Source organism: Myotis daubentonii, chromosome 17, assembly GCF_963259705.1.
Source record: "Myotis daubentonii chromosome 17, mMyoDau2.1, whole genome shotgun sequence".
In the NCBI taxonomy this organism is placed as follows: domain Eukaryota; kingdom Metazoa; phylum Chordata; class Mammalia; order Chiroptera; family Vespertilionidae; genus Myotis; species Myotis daubentonii.
Genome location: NC_081856.1, coordinates 42,954,454 through 42,978,306, shown reverse-complemented (window position 1 = coordinate 42,978,306; position 23,853 = coordinate 42,954,454). Strand labels below are relative to the sequence as shown.

The window sequence follows — 23,853 nt, the reverse complement described above, 5'->3', positions numbered from 1 at the left end:
GATTTCCCCAAAGTCCCATAACGTACCCAAGGTTCCATAGCTAGTAAGTATCCAAATGAGGCCCCACTCCCCACTGATAATGCATTGGTTAAAAGAGCTGTTGGCGGTAGTTCTGTGATCTCACTGGTATGGATGTGGTTGTTTATAGGCAGAATTAAACAATAATAATATAATTAATAGTCATATAAATATAATTGTTCTCATGTAAAGTTTACCTTTTATTGTGTTGCAGTGGTAAGCCATTGAAGTATCTAAAACGGGTGGGGAACGTCTGGCCTGTGGACGGTATGAGGCCCAGGAAATCATTTGTTCTGGCCCTGCCAAGGCATTAGGAATGAGTTAATTAAATGTTTGAACAAATATAGCAGACTAATTTTTAAGCTGATAATTTTGAATGGCCCGCGAATGATGTTATAAATATCCAAATGGCCCTTTGCAGAAAAAAGGTTCCCCACCCCTGATCTAAAACAAGAACGTGATAGGATCAGATTCACATTTGAAATAGGGGCAGACCATTAGGAAGAAAGAACCCTGGAAGCTCTAGCAGTAAGATCCAGAAAATGAGAGTCTGAACTGAAACATTGTTTTAGGGAAGAAGAGGAAGAAAACCAATAATAAGCTGACTCTGCATTGGCTGAGAGGATGTATAAAAGGAAAGCCATAGGAATATAGATTCTACATAATTCATTATTATTCTTTCTGAATAGTATATAATAAAAGAACTGGTTCACGGCTGCATGAGTTGAAGGAAGGATAATGCTCTAGACCATTATTTCCCTGGCTGTTCTAAGTGAGTGGCAAAGGGCCAGGACTCTCCTGCCACAGTATGTTTGGTTATAGGCTTCAGCTATTACTGCATCCGAAGGCCACAGAATGGGTCTTCCTTGCACCTTGCACCTTCTTGAACTCTTGAGCAGCTCAGTATTTCATTGATGTCCCCCAAATAAAAAATGTTGTCTGTTTTTGTTTTGTTTTTTTTGTCTGTTGTCTTTTTACGGGTTCAAAAGAGGGATATTATTTATTTGTTTATTAATTTTATCTTTAAATACAGAAAAGACAAAGATATTTAAATGTCACTGGGAAGGATTCATTTGTAAGAGAGGCTGAAGTATACATGATGAGAAGGAAAAATCAGGTGTGTAACTTTCCTAAACTAGTGAGAAAATAATATCCATGAATAAAAGTAGAGGGCTTGACATTAGGATAAATGATACCTTTTCTAACGTATTAGAAGGGGGAAATGAGAGGATGGTCACAGATCTAAGTAATGCAAGAGTTTATTAATAGGGAGCTGAGGGGGTATCTATTTGATGAGTTCTTATTCCATGAAATAGGTGTCAGAACAACTATTAAGGAGTGGTACAGGGCTTAAAATTTTGAGATGAGGAAGCTGCTTATTCTACTTAAATTTTAATTTTTTACCTAGTAAATATAGTTTGGGATCTATAAAGATGCACACTAATAATCCTATATAATAAAAGCCTAATATGCAAATTAACAGAACGGCTGAACGACCAGTTGCTATGACGTGCACTGACCACCAGCAGGCAGATGCTCAATGCAGGAGCTGCCCACAGGCCCCAGGTCAGCCAAGGCAGGTGCCAGCGGGGGCCTCCCGATCACCCCGCCAGTCACCCCACAGGTAGGCCCTAATCGCTGGCCAGGCCTAGGGACCCTACCCATGCATGAATTTCGTGTTTCAGGCCTCTAGTGGTAAAATACAAAGATTTCCAAAAATTAAGACCAGAGGAACAAAAACAACATAAATTTTGTCTGTGAGCCCTGAACCTCAGATCTGGCTCTTAACTTCCTGGCTGCCAAAAGGGAGATATAGATACTAATAAGTTGCTTGAAGGTTTTACTGATTTTTAGAATGTATAGATATTTTTAAATAATTTTTTTATTTTAGACTTACAGAAAAGCTACCAAAATAGTATAGAAAATTCTCATATGTCCTGCACTCCATTTTCCCAATAATTAACATCTTACATTAAATGTATGGCACATTTGTCACAACTAATAAACCAATATTACTACATAATATTAACTAAAGTCTATATTTAGATTTCCTTACTTTTTACAAAGAAAAAGTTACAATATACTTTTTTGCTCCAGGATCCCAGTGAGGATACACTTCATTACATTGAGTTATGTTTGCATGGGCTGCTCTAGACTATGCCAGTTCCTCATACTTCTTTTTGCTGACTGTAACAATTTCGAGGAGTACTGGTCAGGTATTTGTTAGAATGTTCTTTATTTTGGATTTGTTTAAGGTCGAGTGGGGAATATCTGTATAAGTCATTTGGAATTCTCCTGTATAGGCAGGATATGTGCCTAGTCTTCATTTAAGATATACTGTATATTATAAATAGAATGGATGTGCCTTTAATACTCAAAAATTATGAAAATTAATTACTAGTATGGATTATAACTGTAGTTAATCCCTTCTAAGCCAGGCATTTCTATAGTCCCTTGGAGATTTAGTATCTTCCTATGCAACGTGAGAGATTTGGACCATGCTAGTAGGCCTTCACCTCACTTTCTAGCCTTGCACTGGGGTTTTTGATGACCTGAGAGAAAGCCCAAGACTGACCTCCAGTGGCAATCCGTGCTGCTGTCCAAGAAATAAATGCCTATTTGTTGACTTGAGATAAGCTGGAACCAGATAGTTAAGAAAAAGTAACACTCACTGCAAGGCAGTTTCTAGTTTATTTATTATTTAATTGTAGTTAGTAAGTCTCAACCTAGAGATGTTTCTTTTAAGAAGTTACCCCAAAATATATTTTTTTCTGTTCTTCTGAAATTTGAGCCACTTGAAAAACTGTCTTCATCATTGTATATAGATAAGTGTAATTCTGGATATAACCATTTCATAAATGTCTCTTCAGCTTAAGTAATTTCTTCTTAATAATTCAGTAGAATTTTTTGAAGTCATTTTAGTTTTTCTAAAATATTTTCTGAAGTTAACTTCCCCTTTTTTTGTTTTTCCCCCAAGGCTTTCTCTCCTCATAGAACCATATTCACATAAATTCTAAGAGACTTTTGCCCCATTAATCTCAGAAGATGTTTGTGAACTTTTGGAATTTGTGTGTATACTTATAGGGAAAAATTCTCTAATAATATTTTTAGCATTCGCCAGGGGATGGATCTAAGTTTTCTAGGATCTAAAATTGGTCTTTTTTTAAAAGAATGCAAATTACAAATACAAAGTTTGGTTCAAGGCCTTGAAAAAAATGTCCTATGCAAGCAAGAGGCTTTGAAGCTGAAATTTCTTACTAACAGTATGTCTCCTTCAACCAGACTTGGATTGAAACTGACATTACCACTATATTAGTTTTCTCATGCTGCTCTAACCCATTACCACAAATTTAATAGCTTAGAACAAACATAAGTTATTATCTTTAATTTCTTTAGGTCAGAAATTTGATACAAGTATCTAACATGACTAGAATCAGGGTGTGAGCAGAGCTCCATGTATTTCTGGAGGTCTTAGGGAAGAATCCATTTACTGGCTTTTTCTGGCTTCTGGAAGCCTCTTCCATCCCATGGCTCATGGTCTACTCCCTCCATCTTCAATGCCAACACTGGTGGTTCAAGTCCTTATTGCATCACATCCCTATGACCTTCCTTCTGTCATTATATCTATCTCTAACCATAGCAAGAAAGTTTTCATCTTTTAAGAACTCATATGATTTGCCTCAGCAGGGTTTGGTGGCTGTAAAAAAAAAATAAAAATGAAACTAGACCACCTTCTTATACCATACACAAAAATAAACTCAAAATGGATTGAAGACTTAAGTGTTAGACTCAAAACCATAAAAATCCTAGAAAAAAACATAGGCAATGAAATCTTGAGCATTTCTCATAACAATATTGTTTCTGACATATCACCTCAGTCAAGGAAAATAAAAGATAAAATAAGCAAATGGGACTATATCACACAGCAAAGGAAACCATCAATAATATGAAGAGACGACCCACTGAATGGGAGAACATATAATGATACATCTGATAAGAGTTTAATGTAAAAAATTTATAAGGAACGTAATAAAACTCAACAACAAAACAAAAAAATAAACAATCCAATTAAGAAGTGGGCGAAGGACCTGAATAGAAACTTCTCTGAAGAAGACACACAGACGGTCAAAAGACATATGAAAGGATGCTCAACATCACTAATCATCAGAGAGATGGAAATTAAAACTACAATAAGATATAACCTCACACCTGTCAGAATGGTTATCATCAATAAATCAACAAATAGGTGTCAAGGATGTGGAGAAAAGGGAACCATTGTGGAAAACAATATAGAGTTACCTCAAAAAATTAAAAATGGGCTGCCTAATAACCCAGCAATTCCACTTTTGAAAATATATCCAAGGAAACCCAAAACACCAATCAGAAAGATGATATGCACCCTAGGTTCACTGCAGCATTAATGATAATAGCCAAGATCTGGAAGCAGCCCAAATGCCCGTCAATAGATGAGTGGATAAAGAAGCTGTGCACAGTTACTCAATGAAATACTACTCAGCTGTGAAAAAGAAGGGAATCTTATCTTTTGCGACAGCATGGATGAACCTAGAGCAGTGATGGCGAACCTATGACACCCGTGTCAGAGGTGACACATGAACTCATTTTTTTGGTTGATTTTTCTTTGTTAAATGGCATTTAAATATATAAAATAAATATCAAAAATATGTTTTTGTTTTACTATGGTTGCAAATATCAAAAAACTTTTATATGTGACACGACACCAGAGTTAAGTTAGGGTTTTTCAAAATGCTGACACGCCAAGCTCAAAAGGTTCGCCATCACTGACCTAGAGAGTATTATGCTAAGTGAAATATGCCAGTCACAGAAAGCCAAAGTGCCATATAATTTCACTTACATGTGGAATCTAATGAACAAAACGAACTAAGAAGCAAAATTGAGACAGACTCAGACAGAGGGTGTGATATAGGTGAAGGGATTAAGCAAAGAGGAAAAAAGACTCATAGACACAGACAACATTATAGTGATTGCCAAAAGGAAAGGGGTGTGGGTGGAGGTAGAAAAGGGTAATGGTAAGGTAAATGGTGATGGAGGGAAACTTGACTTGGGGTGGTAAGTACACCGTATAACATACAGGTGATATAGAATTGTACACCTGAAACCTGTATAATTTTATTAATGTCGCCCCAATAAATTCAACAATAAAAAACAAAGATCTCATGTGATGGGCCTAGCCGTGACGCTGGGAAGACTAGACGCTGCAGTCACTGTTAGTGATCCTGGGGCCAGCTCTGTGGGACCAGGCCCTTAAAGATAACCACATGGCTGAAAACGGTGATGAAAAAATGGCTCCTCTGGAGGCCAAAATCTGTCATCAAATTGAGTATTATTTTGGTGACTTCAATTTGCCATGGACAGGTTTATAAAGGAACAAATCAAACTGTATGAAGGCTGGGTGTCTTTGGAAATAATTATAAAATTCAATAGGTTAAACTATCTAACAACAGATTTTAACGTAATAGTGAAAGCATTGAGCAAATCAAAGGCAGAACTAATGGGAATAAGTGTGAAGATAAAACCAGAATCAGAATATCTCCAAATAAACCCCTCCCTGAAGTGACTGATAAGTATAAAAATGATGTAAAGCCAGATCTGTTTATATTAAAGGCTTCCCTACTGATGCAACCCTAGAAGACATAAATGAATGGTTAGAAGAAAAAGGTCAAGTACTAAATATTCAGAAGGGAGACCATTGCAGAAAGCATTCAAGGGATCAGCATTTGCTTGGTTCGATAGCACTGAATCTGCTAAAAAATGTGAGGAGATCCCTGGACAAAAGTAGGAAGACACAGATCTGCTGATACTTTTCAAGGAAGTTTACTTTGAAAAAGAAAAAAAGGAAAAAGAAAGCAAAATAAAGTTCAGACTAAATTATGAGCTAAAGAAGAGCAAGAAGAAAAAACAAAAGTTAACAGAATATGCTGAAATGAAAAGTCTGAAGAAAAGACTGGCTGATTGCTGAAATTTTCAGGGAACCTAGATTATCAGACTTATAGAGAAGATTTGCACATCCTTTTCTCACACCATGGTGATATCAAATGGATATACTTTGTCAGAGGAGCAAATGAGGGGATAATCCTGTTTTAAAGAAAAAGCTTAAGGAAGCACTGGATAAAACCAAAGATATAAACAAGGGTAACCTACAGTTAAGGAACAAAGAAACAACAGGAGAGTACTAGATGGAGATGCGGAAAAAGAAGCATTGAAAAAAATCATGGAAGATCAATAAGAATCCCTAAACAAATGGAAGTCAAAAGATTGCAGATTTAAAGGAAATGGAAAGGGAAATAAAGCTGTCCAGACCAGGTCTGCTAAAGGGAAAGTACAGTTTCAGGCAAGAAAACTAACTTGATAGTGATGAGTGAACGTGATGAAAATGGTGCATCTGGATCAATAAAAAGAGCAGAAGAAGAAACAAAGAACTTGCTTCAAAACAGTAGAAAACAAAATGATGCCAGAGACCCGTAGTTTAGTAAACACGTTTTTTATTTTTTAAATTAGGTTTTCAGCTGCTTTTGTCTCTGGAGGCCTTTATTTTTTTTTTAATTTTTTCTATATTTTATTGATTTTTTACAGAGAGGAAGGGAGAGGGATAGAGAGTTAGAAACATCAATGAGAGAGAAACATCGATCAGCTGCCTCCTGCACACTCCCTACTGGGGATGTGCCTGCAACCAAGGCACATGTCCTTGACCAGAGTTGAACCAGGGACCCTTCAGTCTGCAGGCCGATGCTCTATCCACTGAGCCAAACCGGTTAGGGCAAGGAGGCTTTTAAAAAGAAAACTGAATTAGGTCCACTTCAGTGTAGACCGGTAAGAAAGGAATTTTTTGTTGCTATTTAGCTTGTCTTTGTTATTCAAATGAGGATTTTTTTTAAATGTTCAGTATTATTTCGGATGATTCAAATATCAAAAGAAAAATTCTCGTACTAAATTGCCTTTGTAATATGAGAATGTATTAGTACAAACTAACAATTTGTACTGGGGGGGGGGGGATCCTCATGTGATTAGATTGAGCTCCACCCACATAACCCAACATGATATTCCTATTTGAAGATCTGCAACCTTAATCACTTCTGGAAAATCCTTTATGCCATACAAGGTAACATATTAACAGGATCTGGGGATCAGAATGTGGACTTCTTCAGGGGGCCATTATTCTGCCAGACACAACGACATTGGAGATATGTCTTCTTTAGACTTAATTATAATGACCAATGGCATAGTCTTACTGACTCAAAAAGCAAGTATTAAGCTACCTACCAAAGACAATGCTAGGTGTCTCATCCGGAGTCACAAACAATACAACAAAAAGCCTCAGTGTATTTGTTAGTAAAAGACACAGTACAGAGAAAAGTGTTAGAGATTGCTTATTGTGTATCATATTTCAATTTGGAGATTAGTGTTATGCTATTACAACAACTTGTCCCTGACCTAAAATAATTGTTTTTCTGAAATTTAAATTTTTCAAAACAAAAATGATTGCCGGCATTTTCTCAATTGTTTGTAAATCTCTTTAATGTATGATTTAATGAACGACAGCTAGATTCTCATATCTGGTACAATATTCAATCTGTTCCAATATGCTACTTTAGTTGAAGTATAGGAAGAAAAATCCAGCTTCACACAGATATGTAAAGGGGGTATTTTAATAACCTTTAAGGTAATTGTAGGTGTTCTTCTTTGATATATAAAAAACTTGAGATATGTCACTCTCTTTTTTTTAAATATATTTTATTGATTTTTTACAGAAAGGGAGGGAGAGGGATCAAGAGTTAGAAACATTGATCAGCTGCCTCCTGCACACCTCCTTCTGGGGATGTGCCCGCAACCAAGGTACATGCCCTTGACTGGAATCAAACCCTTCAGTCCACAGGCCGACGCTCTATCCACTGAGCCAAACCGGTCAGGGCAAGTAGTTTCTTTTTTTTTAATCTACTTATGTTTCCCAGAAATGTTAAGATTGATGAAAAGTTATGCCATTTTGAGTAGAAACAAATATGTTTTTGTTATTTTGGAACATTCTGTTTTTTAAGCTTATTTCTCCTATTTGAACTACTTCCAGTAGTTTCATTTATCTAAAGAAATTTGGAAAGTAAATAATATCCACCCTCATTTTAAAATGAGAAAACATTGGAAATCAATTTTATTTATTTGTCTAAGGTTGACTAATTAACTTGATGTTCATTTTAAGTTGAATTACCAAGCATTCTGATTCTGAATTCCAGTGCTTTAGCTTTTAAAGGCTACTTTCATAGAAAATCTAGGGTAAATACCATGAAACCCTAGTAAAAGTCCAAAGTGTAGGCTTAATTTGTCTGGGACATTAAATAATCATCTTTCAGGCTTCAAATATGATTATATAGGCCCTGGCAAGGTAGCTCGGTTGGTTAGAGCATGTCCCAACGTGCCAAGGTTACAGGTTCCGTCTCTGGTCAGGGCACATACAAGACTCAACCAATGAGTGCATGAATGGGTAGAACAGAAAATCAGTGTTTCTTTCTTTCTCTCCCTCCCTCCCTTCCCCTTTCCTCTCTATCTCTAAAGTAAATAAATAAATAAATAATTTAAAAGTGATTATATAAATACTATTAGAGGTTGGGGAAATGCATGATAGTGGTCAGAGTACAAACTTCTGGTTAAAACATGAATGAGTTTTGGTAACCAAATGTACAACATGGAGACTGTAGTTAACTTTGTATCGTGTACTTAAAAGTTGCTAAGGGAGATTTTAAATGTTCTCAACACACACAAACTTAATAGTTAGGTGAGGTGATGGATGTGGTAACTAACCTTATTGTAATCATTTCATAATATGTGCATGTATCAAATCATCACATTATACACAGTGCTATAGGTCTATTATATTTTCATAAAGCTGAAAAAATACTGTTAGATTAGCAATTGAATATGAATTATATTTACACTCTAACATTCTCAATCTCAGTTCCCTTAAAGTAGTGTTCTATGAAAAATGAATTCATTTACTAGTAAAGAGATTAAAGAAAAATTTTAAGAATAAGATATACATTTAGTTATAAAACCTCTTACTACTGCAAAAATACATAATAAGATTTTTGCAATAAGCTGAATGAATTTGTTACATAAAAATCTACAAATTGCCCTGGCGGTGTGGCTCAGTTAATTGGGTTTCGTTCTATACACCAAAAGATTGTTGGTTTTCCATCAGGGCACATGCCTGATCCCTGGTAGGGGGCATGCTTGAGGAAGCCCATTGATGTTCTGCTCTCACATGGATGTTTTTCTTTTTCTCCCTTCTCTCTAAAAATCAATCAATAAAAATACATATTTTAAAAAATCTACAAATTAACTCCATATAAAATGCAATAAACATAAAAAAATTATGGCAAAAGCTGTACTATTGGGAAGAATTTTAGAGTGTATATCAATATATCTTAAAATTCTCAAGAATCAAATGTTATCAATAGTAGTGATAGTAATAGCAGTAGAAAAGATCAGGTACAATGCTCTTTTATTACATGCAATAGCTTATTTAATTCTCAAATAGCTCTGTTGGCAAGATACTGTTATTACTAAGAATAAATAGACCAAAAAAGGCTTTGGGTTTCGTAGTCACTGCCACATATTTGTATGTCATGGGAGTAATTTCATTGCCTAAAACGGGTTTTTCACCTTCTAAGCAGTCTTTTAAGCAATTTTCTGCTTTAGAACAGGAATTTTGTGGTAAATGTTTTGTTTTTTATTTTCTAAATTCATTTCTTAGCAGAATCTGACTTTAGTTTCTATTATAACACTAGTAAAATGGACTGGAAAGTCTCTTAGTCTTTATATAAATCTAATGTGTTTTTTTTTCTTTCTAGAAATAATGTACTCAGAGTATGGATTTCATTAAATTTTTTCATAAAAATACAGATGGATGAAGGATAATATATGTAATGGATAATAATTTTAATTCTGCTGATTTTGGAGGGGGGGGGGAGAGAGAGAGAGAGAGAGAGAGAGAGAGAGAGAGAGAGAGAGAGAGAGAGAGAAACATCATTTTGCTATTCCACTTATTTATACATTAATTGGTTGGATCTTGTGATTGAACCTTGCCATATTGGGATTATGCTCTAACCAACTGAGCTACTCAGAAAGGGCGATGTGTAAGAATTTTAGGAGTCTATGCCTGAGGAAGCAACATGATAAAGCTGATAATGATGATAATCATATAGTATATACTTATTAGTTAAGCATGGTAAGCACTCTTGGAGCATTATCTCAGTTCTTTCTTTAACCTCATAAAATATTCCTGATTTCCACAAGGGGAAACTGAGGCACTGATTCTCCCCAACCCCCCAAGATCATATAATTGGTAAGTGATGAAGCCACGATTCCAATCCAGATCATATGTCTCAAGTGCTTGCTGTCTTTGCCATTAGACCAACAATCTGTATTTCTGATCCTGGTTTTACCACTTACCATTTGTGTGCTTGGGCATGTTTCTTAACTTCTTTAGATTTAGATTTTTCTCATCTGTAAAATACAAATAAGAGTAGCTGCTCTTAGCTTTTCATAACTTTTTTAGGGCACAAAAATTTTGGCTGCATTTTGGGGCTTGTGAGGATAAGTCTGGGAATAAAGGGCTCAGCGCAGTTCTTGGTACACAGAGTGCTCAGTAATAACGTCTGTAGCAGTGATGATACTGCAGTAAAGTCTCTCTCAGTGAGTGCCCCAGTTCCTGCTGGTGGCCCTTACCACTGTGCAGCAATACGAGATACCCTCCTAACTGACTCTGCATTCTATCTCATTTTAAGCCAGTCCATTATACACAACAACCAGGAGTAATTGCTCCCAAGTTTATTTAGGGTTGTATCACTCCTTTGTTCCAAACCGTCAATGCTTTCCCTTTGCCTACTGAATTAAATGAGAATGCAGCCATTTACAGAAGGCTTCGCTTCTATCTCCTGCTTTATCTTTTCTACACAGAAACATGTACAGTTCTCATTGGGGGTGGGGATAGTTGTTTGGAAATATTTTAGGTTGTCAGAATGGCTGAGCACCCACAACCTGCATTTTGAGTGTTGGGACTAGGGATGTTCCAAGTCCTTCTGTGAGTGTGAAAGTCTCAGACACAAATGGTATCACCCAGATGTGGGGGGTCAACTTCTTCTACCTCCTTTTTTTCCTGTTATCATTCCTTTATCCTGCTAGATTAGAATTTCTCGACCCCTCCTTCTAAATCTGTGGATGTGGCCATCTTATGTAGCCATCAAGGCCAAGCTTAAATATCACTCACATCCCCACACCCCTCCAGTTTCTACTTTTAAAATGGTTACTCCTTAAGTCTCTTTACCCTTTACACCTATCTATATTTCTAGTGAAGATTATTATTTACTACCAGCAACCTTTTTTTGAAGACAGACTCAGAGTTTAGTTCATCTTTATCTTAAAATGTATAGCACCATATGGTAACACCTTTCAGGTGTTTCTGAAGGGTAGAGGCCCTATTTTCAATTCTTTGGGAAAGATAAATTATTTTCACTACCTTATTTATCTCAGCATTGCTAGTGTCTTGCATAGTGCCAGGCCAATAATCAGTGATAAATTTATGTTTTCTAAATCAGTGTTTTCATCTTATCAGAATGGAGTTTTATGAGGCAGTTAGAGCATTGTTTTTTTTTTATTTGTTTGCTTACTTATTTACATTCCTATTTCTCTACCTTTGTATTCAGCATCCCATGCTTCATTTAGCAAGGCTGAAAATATAGGCAGGAGTGGCATCTGTACTTCATTCTGTATACCAAGCAGGAGACAGCATAAACCCTTTCATGAAACTAGGTGCTTAGTATGTTTTATTACATGGACTAGTTAGTAGCCTGGAGCATAAGTTCAAGGTGAAAATGTTTGAAGGCCTTCGTACTGTTTGGTGGTAAAGTCTCATAGATGTCAAAGCTCCGCAGGACCGGAATGATAGGCTAGGTAAATGTAACGCTAGGTAGAAAAGGTTTATTTTAACATGTTGGCATCCATCAAAAAAGTATATACTTGGAACAAACCATTTAATCCTAGAAAAAACCAAGAAGATATTGGCCTTTGGCTTTGTGTATATGGAAGCCTCTTAGTACTTACTTAATTTCCACTCTTCCTCAATTAAATAAACAAGAATAAATTAAATGACAAATTCAAGGGAGTACATAGATTTACACTTAGAGATTACTGGTAGTCTGTGTAGGCTAATGTGATTTCACTAGAGAAAAATAACTCCATGAAAAATCTTTTATCTTAAATTATTATTCTTTTAAAAGTGTTTCAGTATGAGAAAGAAGTCTCATGGGCTAGGGAGATTTTAACCTGAGTTTATATGGGGATTTGGAATTGAGCCAGATTATGTAAAAAGAGCTCTGCCTTGCTTGATTATTTAAAACAGAATTTAATGCTTTTATTATTTGAATTAAATGTAAATTTATTTTATTTTGTCTCATACTAAGCAAAAGGCAAATGCCTTTACCAAGTTGCATTATCAAATTTTTGCTTGTCAAAATCAATATAAAGAGGTTTATTTCGTATCTATTAAAATTTGCCTGTTTCAATGCAAACTTCAGTGATTTTTATTATATTAGTAATTATATTATTAATCTTCTAAATGAAGTAATAAAAAGCATAGAGTGAATAGAAAAGCTGGGTTCAAATCTTCATATAAACCACTTAATGGCTTAGAAAGGTTGGCAACCTGTTTGATTTTTCTGAGTCTGTTTCCTTATCTATAAATTTGGGAAATACTCCTTAATTCTTAACTTTATTGTGAGGCCTAGAAGAAATTATATGATTAAAAACAAACACAACTTAGGCTTGGCTCTTAGTAGATACCCCTTAAATATTGTAGTAATTAGCTGAAATTTGCTGCCATAGGTTAATTTATAAGTTTCTTGCAAAGTGGTTTTTAAATAAGGAAAATTGTACACTTAAATATGTTTTGACAGCTTGTATTTGTTAATTTTCTGAATTTCTTTTCGATTATCCCACAAATCTAAACTAAATTAGAACTTGCATGCTGTGGTATTATGAAAATAAATCTGAACTAGGCATCAGAGGGATCTTGGCCAAGTCACTTTATCACTGTGGCCTTTAGCATCCTTCTGTATAAAATGGGATAGTTAGGGCAAGGGAATTGCGAAAGTGAAGTGAATGCCCCTTTCAGTGCTAGAATTTAGTGATTTGGGGGAGGGGGGGTAAGGGGATATTATCATTCTGATTCATTCCAAAGGTCCAACTTCTTTTCATTATTCTATTGTCCTTGTTCTTTAGTTGATACTACATACATGTATGTGTAAGTGGGTGTTTTCTAAATTTGATGTTGATAATCACTAGGGATGCTCATGAAAATTGGTTGAAAATCTTTGGAGATTCGGATTCAATAGGTGTTGATAGAAGGCCCCAGGAATCAATAGTTTAATAAGTGTCTTATCATCAACCCAGTTTAAACTGCTATGTTCTTTTATATTTTATCTAAAAGCTATTTAGATTTTTCTACTCTTTTGGGCAGGGGAAGAGTCTGTTGGGACTAGTCTCTGAACATTTACTTCCTTCAACAAATGTTTATTGTACGTTTACAGTGCCAGATAATAAAAGAGTATACTGGCTAGTTAGAGAATTATAAAAACAATAACAGGATAGTGAGTAATAGATGTCTGAAAAAGAGGATGAGGAGCAGAGAATAATTAGTTCTGCCCATAGGGGTGAAGGAGATATTAGGCAAAAACTTGTAAGAAAGGTAACAGAGGGGGTGGACTTTGAAGGATAAATCAGTATTTCCCAGAAGAAAATGTGAGGGAAGCTTTTACAAGAAGCGGGAACAATGTGAACCAGAAATATCAGATACAGCTGGACAACTGAGTAATGTGGTAGATGGGGCAGTTCTGGGATGGGCAGATGGGGCAGGACAGTGGCTGGAGGAAAGCTGGTCCTAATACGATGTTAAACAAGGTTGTACTTCATTCTGAGGAGAGTGTAATGGAAAGAATGGAGAGGCACATAGGGAATGTGTGCTTCCAAAAGTCCACACTGCCCACTTGTAAAAGGTAGATTTGAGGAATGACTACAAACAAAAGGCCCAGTGAGAAGGCAGCTGTAGGCCCTATTGAGGGTACTAGGTACTGTGAAGGGCACAGCCGCTGGAGTCAGATGGCTTGGCCTGAATTCTGGTTCTGCCACTTACCAGCGGGTTCTTAAATTTTCTCATTATGTATTTGTGTTTAAGTTGTTTCATCTATAGACTGGGACATAACTCTACTACTATTGCCTAGAGTTATTATGAGGATGAAATAAGACGATATGTTTAAAGCACCTGAAATAGTGCCTGATCAGTTATCTATCTGATTGATTTGGGCCTGAATTTTGAACCAATTACACCCATGGATTCTTCTCTGAGACACATAGGATGAGTGAAAAACTAGATTTTTGTTCAAATGGGGAAATTGGAATGGATGATAGGCAGGTAACCAATGTCTGCTTCAGTTTCTTTGGTTGGTTTTATTTTTCCTCTTCTGGCTTTTCAGATCAGTATAGAATGTTATAGAGTATGAGTTTTGGTGTAAGTCTAGCTTTCAGAGACCAACTCTGGCCTCATCCCTCTATGCCTCAGTGTCTTTGTAGGAATTATGTAAGGATTAAAAATAACCTTAAAGTTAAGGGACTTAACACATAAGGACTCAATAAATAAGTATGGTTGATATTAACATTTTTGCTAAGATTTTTTTAAAAATTGTAAACAGTGAAATAAAAGTGCCTTTTTCCTGCTGAGACCCATTCTGTTTGTAGATAGTTGTTCAAATAAGTGAACAAGGAAATGTCCATTAGAGAATCTAGGTGGTATCCATAATAATAAAAGTGTAATATGCTAATTAGACTAGACATTCTTCTGGATGACCTTCCTAAGGGGAAGCCAGGGCTGCGAGGGAAGCCTGGGTCCCGGGTGCCAGCGGGAAGCCGGTGCCGGTAGTCGGGGGAAGGAAGGCCTACTCTTGCACAAATTTCATGCATCGGGCCTTTAGTGTATAATATAAAACAGTACATATAATAAGCTTACTAAAAATTTAATATTTTAATACAGTATGGTAGGCTTACTGTAAAATTCTTTCATCTTTTTGTGTATTTGAATATTTTCATGATGACATGTTAGTAAAAAAAAGGTAGTTTACAAGAATGACATTGTAATAAAAACCACTGAGGCCTGGCTGTTGTGGCTCAGAGGATGAGTGTCATCCCATGAACCAAGAGGTCACCTGTTCAGTTACCTGTCTGGGCACATGCCCAGGTTGCAGGTTTGATCACCAGTAGGGCCGTGCAGGAGGCAGCCGATCAATGTTTCTCTCTCACCGATGTTTCTCTCTCTCTCTCTCTCTCTCTCTCTCTCTCTCTCTCTCTCTCTCTAGCTCTCTCCCTTCCTCTCTCTCTAGCTCTCTCCCGTCCTCTCTCTCTCTCTCTCTCTCAAATCAATTAAAAACACATTAAAAAAATAGTGAGGGTGACTCAGAAGAACTAGAAGCCAAAATTCCTCTTCCAAATGATAATTCAGGTGAATTGCTGGAATGATACTATCCCCTTATGTCTCAAGCATTCCATTTCTTTATGGGGAAGTGCATGGTCTGAAATTCTGGGTTTCCCACCTTGAAATTGTTTGGCATTAACCATTTTGTATGAGCAGGCTGTGGCACAGAAGGACAAGGACGTCTAGATGATCCCTCACTAAAAGATCTTTGGAGTTAGCCATTCAGAAATAAAGGGGTGGGAGGGGAATCAAGAAAGTGACTGCTTTTGACTGCTATGTATGTGCCAGAGGCCCTGTGGTTACAAGAATGAATAAAATACCTTCTCAACCTTGACAGAGCTTGTACTTTCCGTCAGGACTCCCTTAACAGTAACTAATTATGGTACACAATAAGAACTCCCATAACATTGTGTCTGAGAGCGTGGTGGAGAAACAATTATTAATAGATCCTCATAGGTCTTCCAGACTCCTTCAGTTAGTTAAGAAAAAATTGTTGAATCTTGAGATTATTTTTATAGAGTTTTGGTATTTGTTTAAGAACACGGGAACCTGGTCTGTTGTTAACTCACTAAGCTTCATGAGAAACGAAGACTACCTCCAAAAACTGGACACCTAACTTCCTTTTCAGCAGAATTTCCAGTGCCTCTATATATGCTGATATAGTTGAGAAAGATTACCTACGTGCCCTCTCTTCTCCATAAATAAGAATGGAGAGCAGGCTTAGCTGGTTTGGCTCAATGGATAGAGCATCAGCCTGCTGACGGAAGGGTCCTGGGTTCAATTCTGGTCAAAGGCACATGCCTAGGTTGTGGGCTTGATCCCCAGTAGGGGGTGTGCAGGAGGCAGTCGATCAATGATTCTCTCTCATCATTGATGTTTCTCTCTCTCTCTCTCTCTCTCCCTTCCTCTCTGAAATCAATGAAAATATATTATTAAAAAAAAAAAAAAAAAGAACGGGGGCCATCAAGGGCAAGCCAAGGTCTTACAAAATAAATTGACAGTAGCAGGGCCACGACCTTGACTTTACCCCCCCACTGCAGTCTTTTTTCCCTCTCCTGCCATATACATCATTCTCGTCTCCCACAGGTTATATCTTAAGAGTTTTCTCTGTTCTCACCCCAGCAATTTGGACTCTGTCCATTCGCCTCTTCCGGTAACGGATCCCATGGCCCACTTTTCAGAGCTGTTTCTGCTTTACCCTGCTGCCTCCTGTTTCCTTACTAGGGCTTTTTTTGTCCTTTCATGAATGTTTTGTTGCAGAACTCATTATGATGGAATTAGACCTGTGTAAGAAGTCATTTTTGTAACCATTGTCAGTTCATAGAAGGGCATGTGGTTTTAAAGACTGAAGAAACCTCCAGAAAGTTTCTCAGAAGTCTTTCACCTATTTGTTAAGAGATTATTCAAAGAACTTTTTTTCTACATTCATTCCTTTTTGTGGAATGTATGAATGAATAAGTGAATGAGCAAAAAACAAGACAATAGTCATGTGTAAAATTTTTGGCAAGCTATAGATAATAACCTCTAACACTGGTATGACTCTTTACAAGCCATGAAACTTTTCCACTTACATCATTTAATTTAATCTCACACCATCCCTATAAAGTAGGTATTTTCTCTATTTTATGTGTCATCAGTGAGATTCAGATATGTTAAGGTCCCACTGGTTAAGTGAAGAAACCAGATTTGACCTACAGGTCTTCTGATTCTAATTCTATAGCCGCTTCATCCTGCTCAGATTTTTCTGAATCTAGGGACACATTGGTTTTGGTAAATGAAATACAAGCAGAATCTTTTCTTAATTCTTAATTGACAGACTAGAATTTACAGCTACTGCAGGGAGAGAAATGTTGGCTCTAATGAGTGAAAGCTATTTTATATAAGGTCACCAATGCAATTCTAGCCAGAATGCCTATGAAATAAAAAGCAATAAGATTTTATTTTAACCTATAGATAAATGTATCATGAGGAGAATGAACTGGGATTGTAATGTGAGGATTATCATTTATTTCACTGTATGAGGTTAATATGTTCAAAAAGAAACTGCCAATCTTTCTCTTCCTCCAAACTACTCTACCTATAGTCTTTTTTATATCAGTCTTGGGCAACTCCTATTTTTATAGTTGCCAAAGAAGCCAAAATTTATGAACTCATACCCACCTCCTCTTTTTCCTTTTTTTTTTTTTGTTAATCCTCACCCAAGGGTTTTTTTTTTCTATTTATTATTAGAGAAAGTGGAGGGAAGGGGAGAGACAGCAAGAGAGAGAAACATTGAGTGAGAGAGACACATCCATTAGTTGCCTCCTGCATGCATCCTAACCGGGGCCAAGGGTCAAGTCTGCAACTGAGTATGTGCCCTTGACTGAATCGAACCCAAACCCTCAGTCCATGGGCCAATGCTCTCACTGCTGAGCAAAACTGGCTAGGGCCTCTTTTTCTGTTATACATCACATCCAATCTGTCAGGAAACCCTGTTGGCTCTACCTTCAAAATATATCCAGAATTTTACTCCTTCGCACCACCTTCACTCTTTTGCCCTGATCCAACTCGCCATCCCCTCTCACCCTGCTTACTAAGTAGGTAGCCTCCTGTCTCATTTCCTTTTTGCACCCTATTCTCCCTGCCTTGTATTCTGAATACAGCAGCCAGTGTGATCCTTTTAAAACCTAAAGTAACTTAATCTGTTGTCCCCTCAGAAGCTTTCTTCACTGGCTCCTATTTCTCTGAGAGAAAAGCTGAGGTTTTTATAGTAACAACTTTCTAGGCCCTTGAAGATCTTACCCCCCCCCCCCCCCCCCCGCTTCCTCTCATACTGCGCTCACCATTGCTTACTCCACTGCTGCCACACTGACCCCCTTGCTCCTCCTTGGTTACTCCTCGTGTGCTTCCTGCTTCCAGGCCTTTGCATGGTCTCCTTTCTAGCAGCCACACAAGTCCTTACTCAAACATCTCCCCCCTAAAGAGGCCTACCATGACCACCTCATTTAAAATCTCAGTCCTTCCTCAGAATCCCTGGTCTCCTTTACCTTGCTCTAATTTTTCTCATACCATGTGGGAGCTCAGTGCCGATTTGCTAGTGAATAAGCAATGAATGCATTTAGTGAGTACCAAGCAAAAAATTTGTAGTTATTAAGGATGTAATACTGTGCTGGTTTGGACAGCAGTTGACCAATAATATGAAGCCCTACTTGATAAAGCTGCCTGTAGAGGTTTTGGAAGTGAGAGAGATCCGTAGGACTGAACAGAGTTAGTCCAGTTACAAAACTCCTCAACTGAAGAGTGATGGTTTTTGTTTTTAAGGGGAACGGAAACTGTATGATGAAATTGCTTTTGCTTCTTAAATAATTTTTATATAACACTTGACATAACATGGCTTTCCTAAATCTGTAAGGAAACCAGGTATTCTATATTTCACTTATTGAACAAGTATTTTTCAATATACCTATTATGTGCTAGTCACTTTGTAACTAATTTTCTGTTAAAACTTGCAGCACCTTCAAAGAGTATGCTGTAGTATACGTGTATTTAATGTATAAAAGTGAAGGCCTCACTGGTTTGTTCAGTTAGCTGCTTGCCAGGCCTGCTTGTATGTATTCCCTCAGCGTTTGAAAGTCATATACTCTGCACAGGCAGAGATAATGTTACTCACCTATCATTAGTAGAACATGCACTTGGACTTGGAATTCCTCTTTTGCAATAATAGTGTGAACAGTGGCTCACATTTGCAAGAGTATTAGCCAGAGTAGAGATGTAGGCTATGTCTATAAATGGAATTTTTTTCGGTGTGAATCTAACTTAACTGACCCAATGCTGAATGAACTAACTTTGACAATACATTATGTGGGCTCATGATATGCAGAGATTGGAAAAGCTCACTAGTGGGCTATGTCTGTCAGTTGGTGGCCAGTGCAGGCAGATTCGATCCTTACTTGTTTTTTTCATGCTCTTGCCAGGCCAGTTCTTTTGGGTTAAAGCACCATTTCCCTTTTAATGTAGTAAGCACTTTTCCCCCTATAAAATAGCCCAGTTCTTGGAACGGAAACAGCATTAGGTCTTTGTAATTTGGGTAGTTTTTAGCACTGGATTGTTTAGTTTGTAAAAATATTTGATTTAGACTGAGCCTGTGGCCTGATGATGTTTAGAAGAGTGCCAAAGTGTAACTTGTAGAAGATGCCAGTAAAAACCATAGTTGGAAGCAGTGAATAATAGTTGCATCATTTTCCTGGTAGGTGTAACCAGGCCTGAAAATCCATCACTGCCATTTTAAAATGTGTTCCTAAGAACAAAGTCGACTGGTATTCTGCAAACTATGTTAAATAGCAAAGTCAGATACCTGCCATTGCCTTGCGTCGCTGTCCCATCGTCTTCACGTTGTTAAGGAAGCTTTGTTTCTTCACTGTATGTTATTGCCAAAAACAGCAGTAAACTTTTCCCCTGCCCTTTAACGAGCATTTTTATTCCAGTGAAAACCTTGAAATATATTTTTTTTCATTGTGATTTAACTTTGATGTCAGGCAAATTCTTGTTAACAAAATTTTTGTATAGTGTCTTAAAACTTTTCCTAAAATAACCTCCCTTAAATAAAATTTAAAGTCTAATGCAGTAGGGAAAAAAATAAGTACATTTGGTTAAAACAAAACAAAATTTTGTGAGTAATGTGAAATAATCAGATCAACACAACAGATCAGATTTCTAGATTAATAAAGTACAACAAAAGATTTTAGGACTCAACTGAAGTACATTAAATGTGTTTAATGGCATGAGTGGTGTTGATTAGTGCAGGATACTTCTACAAATACTGAATGTACCTCTATAATTCCCTGGCCCTTCTTATGAATGAAATGCACCTCAGATCAAGCATATTTGTGTGTTTGCATGCCTGCCTTTGGCTATATAAGAGAAGCAGAGGTGCGCAGTGAATGGAATCAGAAAGCCAGTATGGGTCTGGGACAGAGTGGGGAATAGACAGAATGGGAAATGAATTATTGGCATCTGATAGATTTGAGTACACTGATTCAGGCATGGAAGGCAGGTGGCAAAAGGAAATAGTGTGATTCCTGTTTTTTCTTCAGCCCATAGACCTAGGACCTCTCTTTCAAGGGAGGGAGTATTCCTCCCGCTTCAAAAGGGTTACGTTGTACTAGGCATGCCCTCTTCGTTGAGGAAGAGTGTGTGCACAGGTGCAGTGGGAGAATAGAACATGGGACTCGGCCTCATGGGAAATTAAACCCATGAACACAGGCTACTCTATCCACAGCAGTTCTTGGGAATATTTCTGTACAACCTCAAGCACAGTTTATACTTGTTTATAAAAGAATAAAAAAAAAAAAAACAGAGTGAGAGAGAGTGAGAGACAAGACTAACTCCTTTTACTTTTTCCCTTAGTTGGCAAGCATTCCCACCAATCTGACTGAAAATGTGTCTCTTTGATCTGATGTTTGTACTGTCCTTATTTCATTTTTAACTTTACTTATACCTGAGGTGAGGACTGCAAGAAGCACTTAAACACCAGGGGCTGGGAGGAAGCTGGAGAGAACCTACAGGAAATCCATTTTCAGACCAGGCCTGCTAGTAGAGTGACCATAAAATTTATCATCTGAACAGAAAAATTTTTAGACTAACAGTGGACACTATTAATAAATAAGACAATAGGTGTGAAATATGATGACTGGGGCCATCCCAGACATGTGGCCATTTCAATGGCAGGATTGGTAGGAAGCTGTGTTTGCTTCAGCTCCAAACACCTTACTTTCTCTAAGTTTTCTGTAAAATATCAAGGGGAGACAGAAAAACAATAGATAAAATCAACAGAACCAGAGCTTGGTTCTTTGAAAAGATTAGTAAAATTGGAAAACCCTTAGTTATACTGACCAAGAAAGATTCAGATTAGTACAAACTGAAATAAAAAGGACATTAATACAAACCTTACAGAAATAAAAAGAATTAGAAGAAAATACTATTACACACATATACAAAAATTAATACAAAATTGATCAAGACCTGTATTTAACAGCTAAAACTATGGAACTCTTAGAAGAAAACATAGAAATAAACTTTTGTGACCTTAGATTATGCAATGATATGTTAGACATGGCACAAAATACTTAAGCAACGTAAGTAATTGAGTAATAGGACTTCATCAAAATTAAGAAAGTGAAATCCACACCTGCTAGAATGACTAACATCAATAAATCAACAAACAAGTGTTGACAAGGATGTGGAGGAAAGGGGTCCCTAGTACGCTGCTGGTGGGAATGCAGACTGGTACAGCCACTGTGGAAAACAGTATGGTATTTCCCCCCAAAATTAAAATTGGAACTACTTTTTGACCTAGTGGTCCCACTTCTGGGGGTATATATCCTAAGAATCCCAAAACACTAATTCAGAAGAATATATGCATCCCTATGTTCATTGCAGCATTATTTACAATAGCCAAACTTTAGAAAGAGCCCATGTGTCCATCTGTTGAGTGAATAAAAAAGCCATGGTATATTTACACAATGGAATACTACATGGCCACAAAACAGAAGAAAATCTTACCTTTTGCGACACCATGGATAGACTGGAGATTACTATGCTAGGTGAAATAAGCCAGTTAGAGAAAGACAAATATATTTTCTGACTTATATGTGGAATCTGATGAACAAAATGAACAACATAGAAACAGAGGCATGGATATATGAAAATGACTATCAGCTGTCAGAGGGGAGGGGTATTGGGACGTGATGGATGAAAGAAGGTGAAGGGATTAGCAAAAATCATATATACATAATACATAGACACCACAGAGTGATGATGGCCAGAGGAAAATCGAGGTGGGGGTCAGGTGATGTGGGCAAAGCAGGGTGGAAATGGGGATGGAAGGAGACTTTGCTTGGGTGATGGGCACACGATGCAGTGCAGATGATGTTTTGTTTGGTTGTACACTTGAAACCTGTGTGGTTTTGCAAACCAATGTTATCCCAACAAATTCACTTGTTTTTAAAAAAACTGATGAGATACCATTTCAAATGGATTAGATTGGAAAAATATTTAGCAGTAGCTAGCAGAGTTGAAAATATATACTCTGTGACTCAAACAATTCCACTTCTAGAAAAATTCTTGTCCCTGGACACAAAGAGATACAAAAAGGATGTTTGTTGCAGTGTTCCTTGTGATGCGAAAAAATTGAAAAGCACCTATATTTCATCAGTGATGGATGCACAAGTTGTCCAAGTCCTAACCACTATCTGTGAATATGACCTTATTTGGAAATAGTCTTTGCAGGTGTAATTAAGTTAAGGATCTCTAGATGAGACGATCATGGATTGGGGTTGAGGACTAAATACAAAGGTGATTGTCCTTATAAGAAAAGGAGGAGACACAGAAGTAGGGATGGGAGTGATGCATCTCATCCATAAGGAATGCCAAGTATTGCCTGCACCACCAGAAGTGGAGAGGCCTGGAAAGAATTCTCTCTCAGAGCTTTCAGCAGGAACCTTCCCTGCTGATGCCTTGGTGCCGGATTTCTAGCCTGCAGAACTATGAGAGAACCAATTTCTGTTGTTTAAGCCACCCAGTTTGTGGTACTGTGTTATGGTGGCCTTGGGAATCTAATAAAATGCCCAGATCACAGGGATTCCTAGAAGAGGGTATAGTTATGGGGTTCTCCTCAACCAAGAGAATGGGAACATGAAGCTAACAATCTTCCACAGTGCAAATCAGTATTGTCCTGATTTGAGGCTGAAAGAGCCCTTGCAAACCATGTAGTCCAACTCCCCCATCTCAAGATGAGGATGCCCAGACAGGAGGAATGACTTACCCAGGCCCACATCTGTTTCACTCCAGAGTCTGTGTTCTTTCTGCCTCAGCTGTGGCACTGCCACTAGGATAGATCCAGTCCTCTCAGATCCAAGTGGCAGGACTGGAGGAAGGAGCCCAGAAGCTGGAATCGGGAGACTTGAGTGAAGGTCTCTGCCCTCCCACACTCTCCCAGCATGGCAGGGGAAGGTTCCATTCCTCTTCCTGACAGGCCAGCACTGGCATCTCTGGATGGTTAAGATCAAATGAGAAAATAGTGAAAAGATCTTCATTAAACTGTAAATCACTATACAAATAGTAGTACCATTATCATCCAGTCTAACCTCAGAAGAGTAAAATTAAAATTCATAAAGAGAGTGTATTAAGCAGAATCATAACATGACCCCTAATGGCCTTCACATGTGTATAAGCTTTTCCCTTTGAGTGTGGGTGGGACCTGTGAGAATGATGAGCTGTCACTCCCGTGATTATATTACACTATATCACAA

General features: G+C 37.5%; 1 protein-coding gene and 1 pseudogene across 3 annotated transcripts in view; both read left to right on the top strand.

Moving 5' to 3' along the window:
- The window catches only part of VPS13B (vacuolar protein sorting 13 homolog B), a 626,384-nt gene that overhangs the window by 386,387 nt on the left and 216,144 nt on the right, over positions 1–23,853 (top strand). The gene's annotated exons all lie outside the window — the stretch shown is intronic.
- Positions 4,683–6,687, top strand: LOC132220006 (lupus La protein homolog; annotated as a pseudogene).